This window comes from Gopherus evgoodei, chromosome 3 (genome assembly GCF_007399415.2).
Source record: "Gopherus evgoodei ecotype Sinaloan lineage chromosome 3, rGopEvg1_v1.p, whole genome shotgun sequence".
In the NCBI taxonomy this organism is placed as follows: Eukaryota; Metazoa; Chordata; order Testudines; family Testudinidae; genus Gopherus; species Gopherus evgoodei.
Genome location: NC_044324.1, coordinates 177,111,088 through 177,127,028, shown reverse-complemented (window position 1 = coordinate 177,127,028; position 15,941 = coordinate 177,111,088). Strand labels below are relative to the sequence as shown.

General features: G+C 38.1%; 1 protein-coding gene across 1 annotated transcript in view; it reads right to left on the bottom strand.

Annotated features, from left to right (window-relative positions):
• USH2A (usherin) overlaps nucleotides 1–15,941 on the bottom strand; it is a 596,134-nt gene that overhangs the window by 540,716 nt on the left and 39,477 nt on the right.

The window sequence follows — 15,941 nt, the reverse complement described above, 5'->3', positions numbered from 1 at the left end:
AAGGATCTTAAAGCACTTTACAAAACATTAACTAATTATGTGACACACTTGTGATATATCATCCTCCTTTAAAAGATGCATAAAAAAAGGCCCAAAGAATTTAAATGACTAGCCAATGGTCAAAACACAAAGTGGTAGAGGCGGTGCATAGATTTCAAGAGTCCTTTGTGCTAACCATGAGAAAACCCTGACTTTAAAACTATAATTTACTTTTTTATTTTTTACCATCTACAATTTAAAGTAAACAGAAGAAGTTGCATTAATGTGTTAGGATAGTATGCTGGAAAAAAATAGGTCTGACAAGAACACAGGAGCACAGAGGTGCCTAACTGGGCATTCATGGGGATCAAACCCAGACCTGAGCCAGAATCTGGCACACAGTTTTAAAAGTTTACTTTATTATAGGGTTGTCAATTAATCACAGTTAACTCACGTGATTAACTCAAAAAAGTTAATTGCAACTAATCACAGTTTTAATCGCACTCTTAAACAAGAGAATACCAAGTGAAATTTATTAAATATTTTGGATGTTTTTTCTATATTTTCATATATATCTTGTATTCTATGTTGCAATTCAAATCAGAGTGTATATTTTGATTACAAATATTTGGACAGTAAAAATGATAAACAGAAGAAATTGTGTTTTTCAATTCACCTCATACAAGTACTGTAGTGCAATCTTTTTGTCCTGAAAATGCAACTTACAAATGTAGATTTTGTTATATAAGTGCACTGAAAAACAAAACAATGTCAAACTTCAGAGCCTACAAGTCCACTCAGTCCTACTTCTTGTTAAGCCAATCGCAAAGACAAATACGTTTGTTTACATTTACAGGAGATAATGCTGTCCTCTTCTTATTTACAATGTGACCAGAAAGTGAGAACAGGCATTTGCATGGCACTTTTGTAGCCAACACTGCAATGTATTTACGTGCCAGATGTGCTAAACATTCACGTGTTCCTTCATCCTTCGGCTACCTTTCCAGAGGACATGCTTCCATGCTGATGATGCTCATTAAAAAAATAATGCATTAATTAAATTTGTGACTGAACTCCTTGGGGGAGAATTGTATATCCCCTGCTCTGTATTAGCTACATTCTGCTATATAGTTTATGTTATGGCAGTCTTGGATGATGACCCAGCACATGTTGTTCATTTTAAGAACACTTTCACTGCAGAACTGAAAAAATGCAAAGAAGGTACCAATGTGAGATTTGTAAAGATAGCCACAGACTTGACCCAAGATCTAAGAATGTGAAATGCCTTTCAAAATCTGAAAGGGAGGAGATAGGGAGAATGCTTTTAGAAATCTTAAAAGAGCAACACTCCAATGTGGAAACTACAGAATCCGACCAGCAAAAAAGAAAATCAATCTTCTGCTCGTGGCATCTGACTCAGATGATGAAAACAAACAACGTGTCGATCCACACTGCTTTGGATGGTTTTTGAGCAGAATCCATCATCAGCATGGACGCATGTTCCCTGGAATGGTGGTTGAAGCATAAAGAGACACATGAATCTTTAGCGCATCTGGCACATAAATATCTTGTGATGCCAGCTACAATAGTACCATGAGAACGTCAGTTCTCACTTTCAGGTGACATTGTGAACAAGACACAGTCAGTATTATCTCCTACAAATGTAAACAAATTTGTTTGTCTGAGTGATTGGCTGAACAAGAAGTAGGACTGAGTGGACTGGCAAGCGCTACAATTTTACGTTGTTCTATTTTTGAACTCAGTTATTTTGTACATGTCTATACTTGTAAGTTCAACTTTCATGATAAAGAGATTTCACTATAGTACTTGTATCAGGTGAATTGAAAAATACTATTTCTTTTGTCTTTTTAGAGTGCAAACACTTGTAATAAAAAATAAATATAAAGTGAGTGCTGTGTACTATATATTCTCTGTTGTTATTGAAATAAATGTATTGGAAAATGTGGGAAACATCCAAAAATATTTAAATAAATGGAATTCTACTATTGTTTAACAGTGCGATTAATCGCACAATTAATCGCTATTAATTTTTTAATCGTGCGACTAATCACGATTAATTTTTTAATCGCTTGACAGCCCTACTTTATTGATAAATGAAGTACTGCAAACAGATCCCTTTAATTTATAGAGCTGAGTGAACAAAGTGAACAAATACTTTACTAGATTAATTTAGCCTCCTTTTTCTGTTCACAGAATAACTATGAGCAGATCACAATTTCCTCGGTTAACCAATTTTTTGCCTTTTACTCCAAAGACTAAACACAAACAGTTTGATGATAGTATACCAGGGGTAGGCAACCTATGGCATGCATGCCAAACATGGCATACCAGTTGATTTTCAGTGGCACTGCCCAGGTCCTGGCCATCCGTCTGGGGGGCTCTGCATTATAATTTAATTTTAAATGAAGCTTCTTAAACATTTTTAAAACCTTATTTACTTCACATACAACAATAGTTTAGTTATACATTATAGACTTATAGAAAGACCTTCTAAAAACATTAAAATGTATTACTGACTCTGCACACCACTTCTGAAAGGTTGCCGATCCCTGTAGTATACAATACTCAACATTTAGAGCTCAAGCTTTGTGGCTTAGTTGCAATTGGGTGTTTGTCATATAGGCTTGCAACTGTTTCTTTTCTGAGCCACACAAAATTTTGCCTAGTCTTCATTCCTAGAAAAGTGAGATTTCTGTCAGATTGAGAGGATGAGTACAGAGTTTAAATTTAAATTCTCTCTTACTATTTTCATACAAAAAGTGATTGTATGTGCATGAATAAAGTCACACATATGAATAAATGTTTGCACTATAGGAACCCAATCCTTGTTGTAAAGTATATGGTTATACACTGGTCTCCCTTGCTAGAGTATCTCTGTGCCTGGTATATAGCAAAGTGTTTGGGGAAATTAGCCCTCTTGATGTGTTAAATAGTATCCCATTAAACATAGGATAATGCAAAATATACCAAATGCACTGATTTACTGTCCTTTTTCTGTCATGACCATAGTGATTTTACATGAAGTGTATGCATGTGACTGTGGAGATTCACCAGGTATATGGTCAGTCCCTAGTTTAGATCACTTCCTGGGCTATTTAAAAGTTGCTTACCACAAATAATCATTCATACAGGTTTGAAATGTGGTGCCAAATTTGGAGATGAGGTGGTGGAATCAGGCTGTCTGTTATGAGTCCTTGATTCTCTGCCAGGCTCTGAACACGTTAGGGCAGTCTGGGGGCTTCTCTAATTTGCACCATCTAATATGGACCCCAAAGGACCATCCACCAGCTTATTTTAGCAAAACAAGCACAACACATTCAAACAGGCCTCTGACATTCCTCCAACATACCTTCCAATCCCTGATCTGTCCCTTTTGTCAGTGACTGAAAGGGTGCTAGCTAAACCTACTCTGTACCTACTGGAGATTCCCCTACACTAGGAGATGTCTGTGCAGACAGTCTTCACTCCAGACAGTGATTTCTGCAAGCATTCTTTTTCTTGTCAATTCATGTTAAATTTGAGTTAATATTCACAGAAATATTTAGTGGCTGTCTCCCAGTCCTAGTAATTCAGAAGACATTGAGCTTTTTTCTTTAAGGACTGTTCTGAATTAGAGTATAAATTACACGAAATTAGAAAGAATTTATAACACACCAGGCTTCTAGCTTTGATTTTATGGAATTCAAAAATTTAATCTGAAAAACAGAGAGAGACAGACACACGGGAAAGGAAACCACATACCAGTTTCATTGCCTTATACACATATTTCCCTAACTTAAATATATTAAATGCAACCCATTCATAATGTTCAAACTCGCCTGATAGCTCACTGCATTAATAAATACAATGAATAAACTTTATTGAAAAACCTTCTTGTTTATTTATGCGAGTGATTTATTCGCAAGAACATTCAAACCAGGAATTATCAGATTTTAACTGTATTTTGTTTGTGTAAGGTTTATTTCAAATGACGGTTTGGAGAGTGTCAGATTTCAAAACATTATTTTGTTGTTGCCGGATTATGGAATGTTATTTCCATTTTGAAGAAACAGGTAATCATGAACTTAAATGGATGCCTGGTGAATTGTCTCTACTGATAGAGGCTAAGAGAAGCTGGAGTGCTCTAGCCTGCCTTGAGATCCACTCTAATCAAATCAAATAGGGCTGGAATAATTGCATCCTTAAGAACAAGGGGTGTGTGAAGACAAACAAAAGGCTTGTGAGCCAACATAATTTGGTGCAAAAGGAAGGCGAGACCCTGAAAAATTAATTTTGAAAATCAGAAAACAAGCATTCAGAATGCTATTCCACCAACAAAATCTTTCAAATTCTGACCAAGATGAACAGTCACAGTTATCTATAAATCTGAGCTTGAGTGATTATCATTGGTGCTTCAGGCACCATTATTCTATTAGTATTTTAAGAAAGAAAATGTGAAATGAATAGAAAATTGATTTTATGGAGAAAATTTATTTCCCTTAAATTATACTTTAAAATAAATATTCATGCTAAGTTTTATTATTGTTATTTCCAGATGCAGTCAATATTTCCCAAATTTAGACAAGGATTTATTGCCCTTCCACTGAAAAAAAATCGGAAGGTTATCATCATAATTATTAGACATCGAGATTTGTTCAAAAAGTTCTCGCATATGAGTTTCTCCACTGTAAGCACATCACTTTCATTTTAAGTTAGCTTTCTGTGTTGACACATCCATGACCCAAATGCAGGAAGATCTTATTTAATTTAATACAAAGCCTTTAAACAGTCAATGCCCTGTATGTGAGAGTGTGCTAGAGTGAGTGTGTGTGTGGGGCGGCGGGGGGGGAATTGAATTGCAAGGGAGGTTGCATCACATTTTTTTTTACAGCCTTTTACTGTCATTTGGTGTTTGACTGTTATCATTATAAAAGATACAGGCTTTTCTACTTTGTTATTTGTAGCATTATCTCATGTTTTACAACATCTTTGCACAACATGCAGGCACATGAAATATAACTAGTGAAAAGTTCTCAGTTGTATTAATGCATAAAAAAGAATGTGGTTCCATCTCTACTGTCTTTACCCAGCCAAAAACTGATGAACAGCCAATTTTCCTTTATCACATTAGCACAGCCATGAGGGAAACACATTTGTTCTAGTCAGCTACACTAAAGATACTATTACCAATCTAACATATACATGTTTTATATCAGCAGTATTCTCAGAGTATGAGGGAGCCAACAATATATTAACACTAGCATGACAGTTTATTTAAGAAAAGAAAATTGTCTCTGTAGAGGGACAGAACTTAGAAATGTATGGCTAAACCTCAGTGTCACTGGTCTAATAAAGGTAATAATTCTTAAGCTTTCTTTATAGCAGGTAACACTCCTGTGACAGCTCTGTCATATCATTCAAATAAAAATGTTGTCTTTTTACAAGTTTAAGTGCACCTTTATTTTGAGTCAGATATGAAGCATGTTTTTTATTTTCTGTTTTCATAGTAATAACATCTGTACTTGGGGGTGAGTAGGCCAATTCTCAGCTCCATCAGCTCATTACAAATTTGCTATCTCAATTCTTCTAGGACCCAATTCTGCCACATTTATTTTGTCCTGAGTAGTACCTTATTCTACAAGTATTGCTATAGGAAATCAGTGGGACTATTGGCAGAATTGGACCTTAAATAATTAGATATTTTATATAGTAAAAATAGATTAATGCAATCTCAAACCTCTCGCCAGCTTTCCCACTCCCTCTGCTGCAACCTCTTTATATTAAATAGGATTTAGAATAGTTTGGTTTAATATAGCACATTCCCAAAGTAGCCCTAAGCACTTTACAGTGCTGAACTGGATATCAGTAGTGCAGTGACTGTGTACAGCTAAGGCAGCAGTCATTACGCATTTGGCAGTAGCTCAATGTGATGATCCCCCTGCTGGTTATTAAAGGAGGTATGAATACTTGACAGAGGAAGAAATTGTAGGAAGGGAACCATGTGTGGTATAAAAAAATCCCAATGGCTCTCCAGTGTGGGAGGAGGGGAATGTCACCAAGCTTGGTGTCTATGTAAACTAAGCTAAACAAGAAGAAAGGTTGGAACTGAATTGACTGTTTGATGTGATTATTTAAAGTGTCCTCCCCAGGAGCATTACATCACATACAAAACCCTGAAAATATTTTTACTGTCAGATGCCCAGGACAACAAGATTATCCCCCTATTCTCCTATCAATAAAGTTATATGCGATCTTTAATTTCCCCCAAGTGAGCAACAAGAGATGGAGAGATGAGTCGAAGTGTGGCCTTATGGTTTTACAGAGCACAGGGCCTGAGACCTGTACTGCCAGAATTCTAATCCCGCTCTGACAACTGTCCCAAACTGTTAAATATTCACTAAAGCACTTTACAGTTAGGTTGTGAGGAATAGTTAAGTTACTGAGCTAGACTCACTTTGAAACTGTGCTGGCTTCTGCTAATACAGAGCTTGATACAAAGACAAAAAAGGGGGGGGGGGCAGTGGAAAATCCACTTAGCAGCAAGCTGTAGTGGTGCAAGGTGCCCAAAACCTTTCCTTTAGTGGAGAGCCTGTAATCATCCTGCACAGCCTCAGCAATGGGCAGTCCAGTGAGATGAGGGATAAGTATCCCTCTTAAAGTCTCCACTAGTGAGGTTTTCATAAAGCCCCAGCTATGATTAAAACTGACCTCTGCATCCAGAAACTCCAAGAAAACAAGAAGTATGGTCACCTACCCTCCTTGGGGTAAATCCCCATGGCGGCAGAGGGTCAGGCTGGTTCAAAGAAGTGTGGTTTGCACTTTCCTGTGAATGAAGTTAATCTGGCCCAACATTTGTAAAATGAGGTAAGATTAAAAAATGCATTATAAATGCTAAATATTATCTCATTTGAAGATCTGTTCCTCCTGAAGACCCATCCATACTGTCCAAAACACTGAATGTAACAATCGTTCTGAATCATGGGTTTGACCATGCAGAGCTGTAACACATTTTATTCTGATATACATGGACTATTATTGTGCTCAACAATTGTTTCTATTAAGTGGATGGGACCTAACAATATATCATATGTCGAGTATCACGCTGGCGTGTCAGCTTTAGGCATAATGGTAATAAAAGTACTTTGTACTTCTATAGCACTTTCACGGCTCAAAGTACTCAACAAAGGGAAGTAATTAAGACTCCGATGAGAAAACCTAGTTGTAGAAAATTTAGTAGCGCAGCTATGTTCACACAGCGAGTCCCTGTCAGAACGCATAAGACAACCCAGGTATCTTGACCCCAACGTAGACCACGCTGCTGGCCTTCCATGCATAAACCCAAGTCAAGTCCTTATGTACCGGGAATTGAATTCACAAACTTTTCTCCCAGAGGTAACAATACTGACTGAACTTCAAAGACATTAGAGTACTATATAGATACACTGTGTAGCATATAAAAATGTTTTTATGTATGCATACAAAGCTGTCTGTCACTCGAACTGACATTATTATACAAAGCAAAACAACTACTTTTGCAAGAGGCAGGGAACTGTATTTTTGGACTCCTCTGCACAAGAAAATTGTATCCCTTTAACTAAATCTGTTTAGAAACTGGTTTAGTTAAATTATAGAATGTGTGTGTGTGTGTGTGTGTGTCTGTCGTGGCCATTCTTATTTTCGTTTAGTTAAATCAGTAAAATTTTCGTGTGTCGACAAGACCATATAGTAGAAATAAATCTCTGCCTTAGCACTCCCCACCAACGAACCCAACCATGAAATACCCTGATAAAAATATGAATGGGGGAGGGGAAAAAGAGTCAAGAAGAGAGAAGGAGGAAAGAAATCTTTAGGTTCCATTAAATAAAAAATTATTTATATTATTTGCATTGCAGTAAAGCATAGACACTCCAGTCATAAACCAGGGCCCCATTCTGCAAGCAACTGTACAAATAGATGGTTTCTGCCCCAAACAGCTCATAGTCTATGTTTTATATGCGTTAAATAAGTACCTGCTTTACCAATCAAAAAGCTACTGTGTGTCATATTCAAATTTTTGCCAGAAGAAAAATGTACAAAAAGACCTGAAGAAGAGCTCTATAGAGGTTGAACATTGGTAAAAGAGACAAACAGAAGTTGATCCAATAAAAGACACCACATCACCCACTCTGTCTCTAAATTAGGCTGTCATGGGATAAGATGGAACGTCATCTTGTGGACCAGTAGGTGGTTAAAAGATAGGAAACAAAGGGTAGAAATAAATGGTCAGTTTTCAGAATGGGGAGAGGTAAATAGTGGTGTTCCCAAGGGGTCTGTACTGGGGCCAGTCCTATTCAACATATTCACAAATGATCTGGAAAAAAGGGTTAAATAGTGAGGTGGCAAAGTTTGCAGAGGATACAGAACTACTCAAGATAGTTAAGTCCAAAGCAGACTGCAAAGAGTAACAAAGGGATCTCACAAAACTGGGGGACTGGGCAATAAAACGGCAAATGAAAGTCAATGTTCATAAATGCAAAGTAATGCACACTGGAAAACATAATCCCAACTATACATATAAAATGATGGGGTCTAAATTAGCTGTTACCACTCATGAAAGAGATCTCAGAGTCATTGTCGATAGTTCTCTGAAAACATCCACACAATGTGCAGCGACAGTCAAAAAAGCAAGCAGAATGTAGGGAAGCATTAGGAAAGGAATAGATAAGAGGACGGAAAATATATAGCCTCTGTATAAATCCATGGTATACCCACATATTGAATACTGCATGCAGATGTGATTGCCCCATCTCAAAAAAGATATAGTGGAATTAGAAAAGATTCAGAAAAGGGTAACAAAGATGATTAGGGGTATGGAACAGCTTCCTTATGAGGAGAGATTAGTAAGATTGGGACTTTTCAGCTTGGAAAAAAAGAGATGACTAAGGGGGATATGACAGAGGTCTAATAAAATCATGACTGGTATGGAAAAAGTGAATAAGGAAGTGTTATTTACACCTTCTCATAACACAAGAAGTAGGGGTCACCAAATGAAATTAATAGGCACAGGTTTAAAAACAAACAAAAGGAAGTATTTCTTCACAAAACGCAGTCAATCTGTGGAACTCTTTGCCTGAGGATGTTGTGAAGGCCAAGTGTATAACAGGGTTCAAAAAGGAACTGGATAAATTCATGGAGGATAGGTCCATCAATGGCTATTAGCCAGGATGGGCAGGGATAGTGTCCCTAGCCTCTGTTTGCCAGAAGCTGGGAATGGGTGACAGGGGATGGATCACTTGATGATTACTTGTTCTGTTCATTCCCTCTAGGGCACCTAGTATTGGCCACTGTCAGAAGATGGGGTACTGGGCTAGATGGACCTTTGGTCTGACCTAGTATGGTTGTTCTTATGTTTTATTTCTGATATTCTAAAAGGAAACATTCCTTTTACTTGTTAAAAATATTCTTTTTAATGCCTCACCACAGTTCCTAATTTCCATAGGACAGAATTTTAATTCTAATGTTTTACCTCAGTCTATTGCTCTAACAACAATACCACGTTGTCTGGTAAGATACACGGGAAAACTAGAAGGGCCTCTTCCTGGCATATAGATCAGGAAAGAGGACTTTTGCAATAGGTAGAACCTCTTATAAGCAGAGGAAAATAATAAACTTTCCACTAGTCAGTCAGGATAAATGCCACCAAGCCTAATCAGTCAATTTACTGATGGCTGCAGGTTCAACTGCAGTCTCCAACCCAGGATCAACTATGCTCAGGAAACTCTCAGGTGACAGGGACATGACATTTGTAGAACCCAGTGAGGAGGGGACACACCCATGTTGCTATGGACAGTCACTTTCTCCAATCAGTAAGCACACCAGTAAACCATGATATATGCTCAGGACCCCAGGGGGTACTGCAACTGGCTTACCGCTGTAGGGAAAAACAAGTTGCAAACGCACCTGCTACCTGACTGTAAAGCACCAAATGGAGCCATTATGAACATTAGGTGTTCACAAGATGTAAAAATGAAAAATCTGTTGGTGTGTCAGATAAGAAAAGGAAGCTAACATTTTCCCCTAATTTCAGACAAATTGGGAGCTGGGAGCATGTTGAGATAGCCTCCAAATTAATTTAGTTCATCCGTTAAATAGCTCCCAATTACGTACTAGAAATTCCTCAGGACTAGCAATACTATTAATAAGAAAACTGTACACTTATATATATTCCAAGGATTTCAAAGCAGATTACAAAAAGTAATTAACTGAGCCATACCACACACTTGTGAAGCAGAAAAATATGGTTACACCCATGTCTCAGATGGGCAAACTGAGGCACATGGTGGTTTAGGGCCAAATTTTCATCTCAGTTATGCTGATAAAAATCTTCAAGTCTACTGAGGTCAATCGAATTACTCTGGATTTACACTGGTGTAAGTGAAAGCAGAATTTGTCTCAGTGATTTGCTCAAGGTCATGCAGTTAACCAGCGGTAGTCACGTCTCCCAAACTACCAACTTTAAATCAGTAGACCATATTCCCTTACAATTGTTCCACATCGTGTAATTTTGTATGTTTCTTCTAGAGGATATTTCCAATATATGGCCTTTTCTTGAACTCCTATTCTTTGACTACGTAGTAAGCCTCCCCAACAATCTTAGATGCATTGTAAACACTGTACACATCAGGAGCTCTCTCAATAAGCTCACTGTACAGAAATGGACAGTGATCAAAACATTTTTTCCAAGGTCATAAAACAGATTGAGGATATGACAAAAATGACAGGCCTATGGCTTCCTTGAATACTTTAACAGAGACAACAAATCAGCAGCGGTCACTGATGACAACAGATAAAGAAGATATAATAGATGGAGGAGCAAATTAGTGATGCTGCTACAACAGTCTAAACTCGAGTGTACATTTTTTTCATCTTCAGCAGGTCTAAAAATGTTACTTTTGCCTAAATGTAGGAAAAGATAGATAGCATATTTTACCATTGGGGGTTGATTCTGTCCTCTGGTACACAGGTTCACATCACCCCACCTTCTGGAAAAACAGCTACTGAGCACAGACATAATAGTTAACAATACAAGAGACACTAATGGACATTTACACATCAAAAAATGAGAGAGATGTAGGCTAGGTACTTAGATGTTTCTTTACACAACTGCAATGATTATAGACGGGGGTATTTATTTAGAATGTTTACATGTATTTTAGTATTTTGATGTTTTTAAAGCTGTGGGTGAATTCTGTACTCCTGAAAGTGAGAGGCCGAATGACACTGGTCTGAAGAGGCAAAGCATGAAAATGAGCCACTCAGAGATCTGTCAATACATTCATTCCTAGTCTTTAAATCTCATGCTATTTTCCCTCTCATGAGTAGAGACTGCTGGTTGCATTGAATTGTGCCAGGCTACATGGCAGTTTATGATATTAGAGAGTAGAATGAGACCAGCAAACTCATTTTCACCTGTGACCAGGGCTATATTAACCCACGTACAGCCCACTGAGCCTAATATTTTGTGTTCCTCTTTGCATGTTGACAACTCTTGGGTCCCAATGTGCCACTAAAGTGATGCATCAGGAGCAGCTGAGATCATTTTGTCACATGTCAACTCTTTCTTTTCACTGAGTCAGTCTCCTTCATTTACACATTTTCTGTAAAACCATTCTTCCCTCTCTCCAAGGCTTTTTCCCCCTCAGTCTGCCTCCTTCTTTGCTTCTTATTTTTCCTTTCAGTATCAGTCACACACTCTTATTTTGTATTACTCATTTTTATTTCTTCCCTTAAGGTGGTCTTTTCCTTATAAGTCTGCTGCTTCTTGCTTCTCTACAGAAATACAGTACTTTAAGTTTGGCACTCAGTCCAGGGTCCATTGGGACTAATATCCCTTCTCACAAACCTAAGTAGTCAGAAAGGGAAGGAAGGATATCCTAATACTCTCTCAGCAAAGTAAAGAGAATATAAACATCCGGCCTGGTTCCTTTCTTCTAGTCCCTTCAACAGCTATACAATAGTTACTCTAGAACAGTCATAGGCAAGCTATAGCAAGCGAGTTGGTTTTCAGTGGCACTCACACTGCCTGGGTCCTGGTCAGGGGGCTCTACATTTTAATGTAATTTTAAATGAAGCTTCTTAAATATTTTAAAAACCTCATTTACTTTACATATATACACTAGTTTAGTTATATATTATAGGACTTATAGAAAGAGATCTTCTAAAAACATTAAAATGTATTACTGGCACGTGAAACCTTAAATTAGAGTGAATAAATGAAGACTCGACACACCGTTTCTGAAAGGTTGCCGACCCCTGCTCTAGAAGCTCCAGTGTTGCAGTAACCACCACAGCCTCAATGCTGGGGTCCTAGCCCTCTGGAGCTCATTTGGACGGGATACCCACCCCTAAACAGCTCCATACCACCTCATCCATCACACACCATATTCCTTAACAGATCAAATCACTCCCAAAACTGACTGTCCCAATGCACCTATTCACCCCTTACAACTGCATAATAATGGATTATATACCTAGTGAGCTACAAAAACTCTAGCTGAGTGAAATGGTCAGGAACAAGTGCAATATACCAGGGATGACGTTACAGCAAGATTTTTACATACACCAAAATCTCTCAGTGCTCTCTTTCAAAAGCAAAGCATACAGCCCCATAGATGAAAGAGTTGAGTTGTTAATCTTTTGCTGTTTGCATTTTAATTTTTGAGTTGGAATGAAAATTGAGACAACACAGAGGGAACTTGGCAGATCTAACGCTTGGCAAGAGATAATTAATTTATGTAGCAAACATATGAGAACAAGACACACGTCACTTTTAACATAAAAGAGCCTCTGCATATGTCATGAGGAATTTGTCTGGGGCCTTGTTCTCAAACAGACCAAAAAAAGATGCAAACGCCATGTTAACAGAGGGGAAAATCAAAGAATGACGTCCAGGAGGACAAGCCAGCTCAGATAATTTATCTACATAATATTTGACAGACCAATGGCAACTTCTAAGCTAGTAACACAACTTGTTGGTGTATCTGTCAAGGAGCTGGGTGCTGTTACAGCTGGAAATCCTTTGTATCATATAGTTTCAAATGCATTTGTCTTTATAGCTCTCCATTGAGAAAGAGAACAAAAAATGCCACCTCATGAGGCTATTATAGGTTCTTTGAAATTTCACATTTTTCCCAGATTGTCTGATTATATTTTAAATATAAAAAATGCAAGAAATGTACACACATTAATGGTAGCCAAACTGAACACAAAGATCATGAAAGGACATTGGCTCTTCAAAAAAGAGTTCTACAGTCCCATACTTCCATATTGTAACCTTACAGTGCATCAGTCACATTGCAGAAAATAAAATGTACTCAATCTAAACAGTCACAACACTAGATATATATCAGGGCCCTCAAAACCTGGTACAAACCTGAAACACAAAGGAGCAGCCAAAACAAAAGAAAGAAAAAAAAATGAAGCCCAAAAGCCCACACAGAGTCTGTTAGATGGTGCCCTTCAAGTCTTCTGGTCTCCCAGACCAAATGGAAAAAAACTGGGGCCAAGTTCAGTTTCCATTGAAGCCAATGAGAGTTCTGCTACTGACTTCAACAAGAATAAGGTCAGGATTCTATGTTTTGAAGAAAACAAGGGGGGGAAACTGGATTCCTTAATTTTCAGCTATTCACTCTAGATATTTAAGTGAAATCAAGCCATGTTTGTCCCAAATTGTCATCCATTGTCTGAGCCTAGTCCAAAATACTACCCAGATTTGTCTTCTCATTACCACTTCCTGCCACTCTAAACTTAAGAAGAAAAAAGAAATCTTAAAGGAGGAAAGTCTGTATCCCAATTCCTTGCAGAGAAAGGAAAGTGGCAACTTTGAGTGTCTATTATATATGTTAAATAGATTACACTCAAAACTAAAAAAAAAAAAATCCATCTTTAGCCCATTAAAAATCATATTTATTTAAAGTTATAAACAAGTACAAACTGTGTACTCACACAACATGTCAGGGTGAAGCTGAATTTCACTACAGAAGCAGGGATTCATTTTAAGCAGATTGATGTTTATAAAAAGAAATATTCTGAAATAATTCAGGAATTTTATTCTAGATCAGCATTCAGTACATGGAGTTGCAATATATTCAAGTTCATCATGGACAGGTACAAGTGTATCTAAATCTATGAATGAACCTACATTTTAACCCATGGTATTTCATTCTAATTTAGCAAAGTTATGAGAAATATGGCAAGTTAATTTGATTAAATATAAGAGATTATATATACACATATGTACTCACATACATGTAATATATGTGTATATATACCAGGCGTGGCCAAACTGTGGCTTGTGAGCCACATGCAGCTCTTTTACAGTTTGTGTGGTTCCTGGAGCCCTCTATGCTCCTCCGCCACTACCACCACCACCCCAATTCTGCACTTACAAGACTGGCCAGTGGGGAACTCGGGGCTTCTGCCCTGCAGCAGAGATGGTGGGACTAGGGGCTTCTGCACTGCAGGGAGGGGGAAACTAAGGGCTTCAGCCCAGTGGGGGGAGACAGGGTATTGGTGCAGCAGCCCCACATCTCAGCAGGCGCCGTCCCACAGGGCCGGTTGGGCATATCTTGCAGATATTGAAAATTTGAAGATTATTGTATGCAGCTCAGAGGATCAGTAAGTTTGGCCACTCCTGGTATATACCAGCCATGTGTGTACATGTGTATACATAATCCCTTAATATTTTTATATATATAAATTAGTCCAATGTCCAAACTTGCTGCAACATGCCAAGCACCCTCAACTCTTAATGAATTTGGAAGATCTCAGAACATCAGCATGGAATGCGTTTGTCTGCAGAACAGCTGTGCCCCAAGGGAATAAGTCCAAAAACTCCCTTTTTACTTTAAATTTCCCTTCATTTTCATTCTTATACTCCTGTCATGCTTCTACTCTCCTTGTTACACTTTGGGTATATTTGCACCCGGAGCTGAGAGCGTGACTCCCACCTCATATAGATATACTTGAGCAAGCTCTCCTCAAGCTAGCACACTGAAAATAGTAGTGTAGCCAGGGTAGCATGGGCAGCAGCGCACAGCACCATGCCGTGCACAAACCCACATGATCCCCATAAGTCTATCCTTGCACGGTTAGCCTGTGACGCTGTTCACTGTGGCCTGTGCTAGCCCAGCTACATTACTATTTTTAGCATGCTAAGTAGGGAGAGCAAGCATAAGTACATCTACAAGAGTTGGGAATCACACCCATAGCTCCAAGGATAGATGTAGCCTCGGACAATCGCTTTTCAAGGAGTACCTAACAACACCATCTTGATCAGACGGCTTCTGAAATTAAAATTCCTTAACTGGGAAAATGTACTTATTAAAAATATTAAAATTGAATCATTACAACATTTGGTCCAGAGATAACAAGTGGACTGACTAGATCTTAGCTGTGAGTATATTTAAATGTGGACATACACAAGCAATAGTAGGTAGGTAAAAATAGGATATGAAATAAACATTAGCCATCAACTCTAAGCTCACTGTCAAGAGAACACCAAGGCTTCAAACCACAGAGTTCAGCTGAAGGTAACTATCTGTCAGATGCAATCTTTACAAGTGAATATGCTTAAGCTGGTGCTATGAATCAACCACAATTGCTTTGGTCTTATTGACATTTAATTGCAAGGAGTTGCAGCTCATCCAGTCCAACAGAGAGTCCAACACCAAGAGTGCTTCAGTGACAGAAAGCTTTAAATATAGACACAACTATCATCACAATATATACGGAACTAAACTTTATGCTCCTTCATATCATCTTCAGAAATTGGGCAGTCAGTCATCAATTGGCCAGAGATGCCATATGACTGCATCATCATATTCTGCCTTTTGCCAATTCCTGTAGTCATTATGACTTCATACTGGGATACAGATGTGACTGACTGCAAAAAAGACACTTGATCCATCATCACTCTTCTCTTT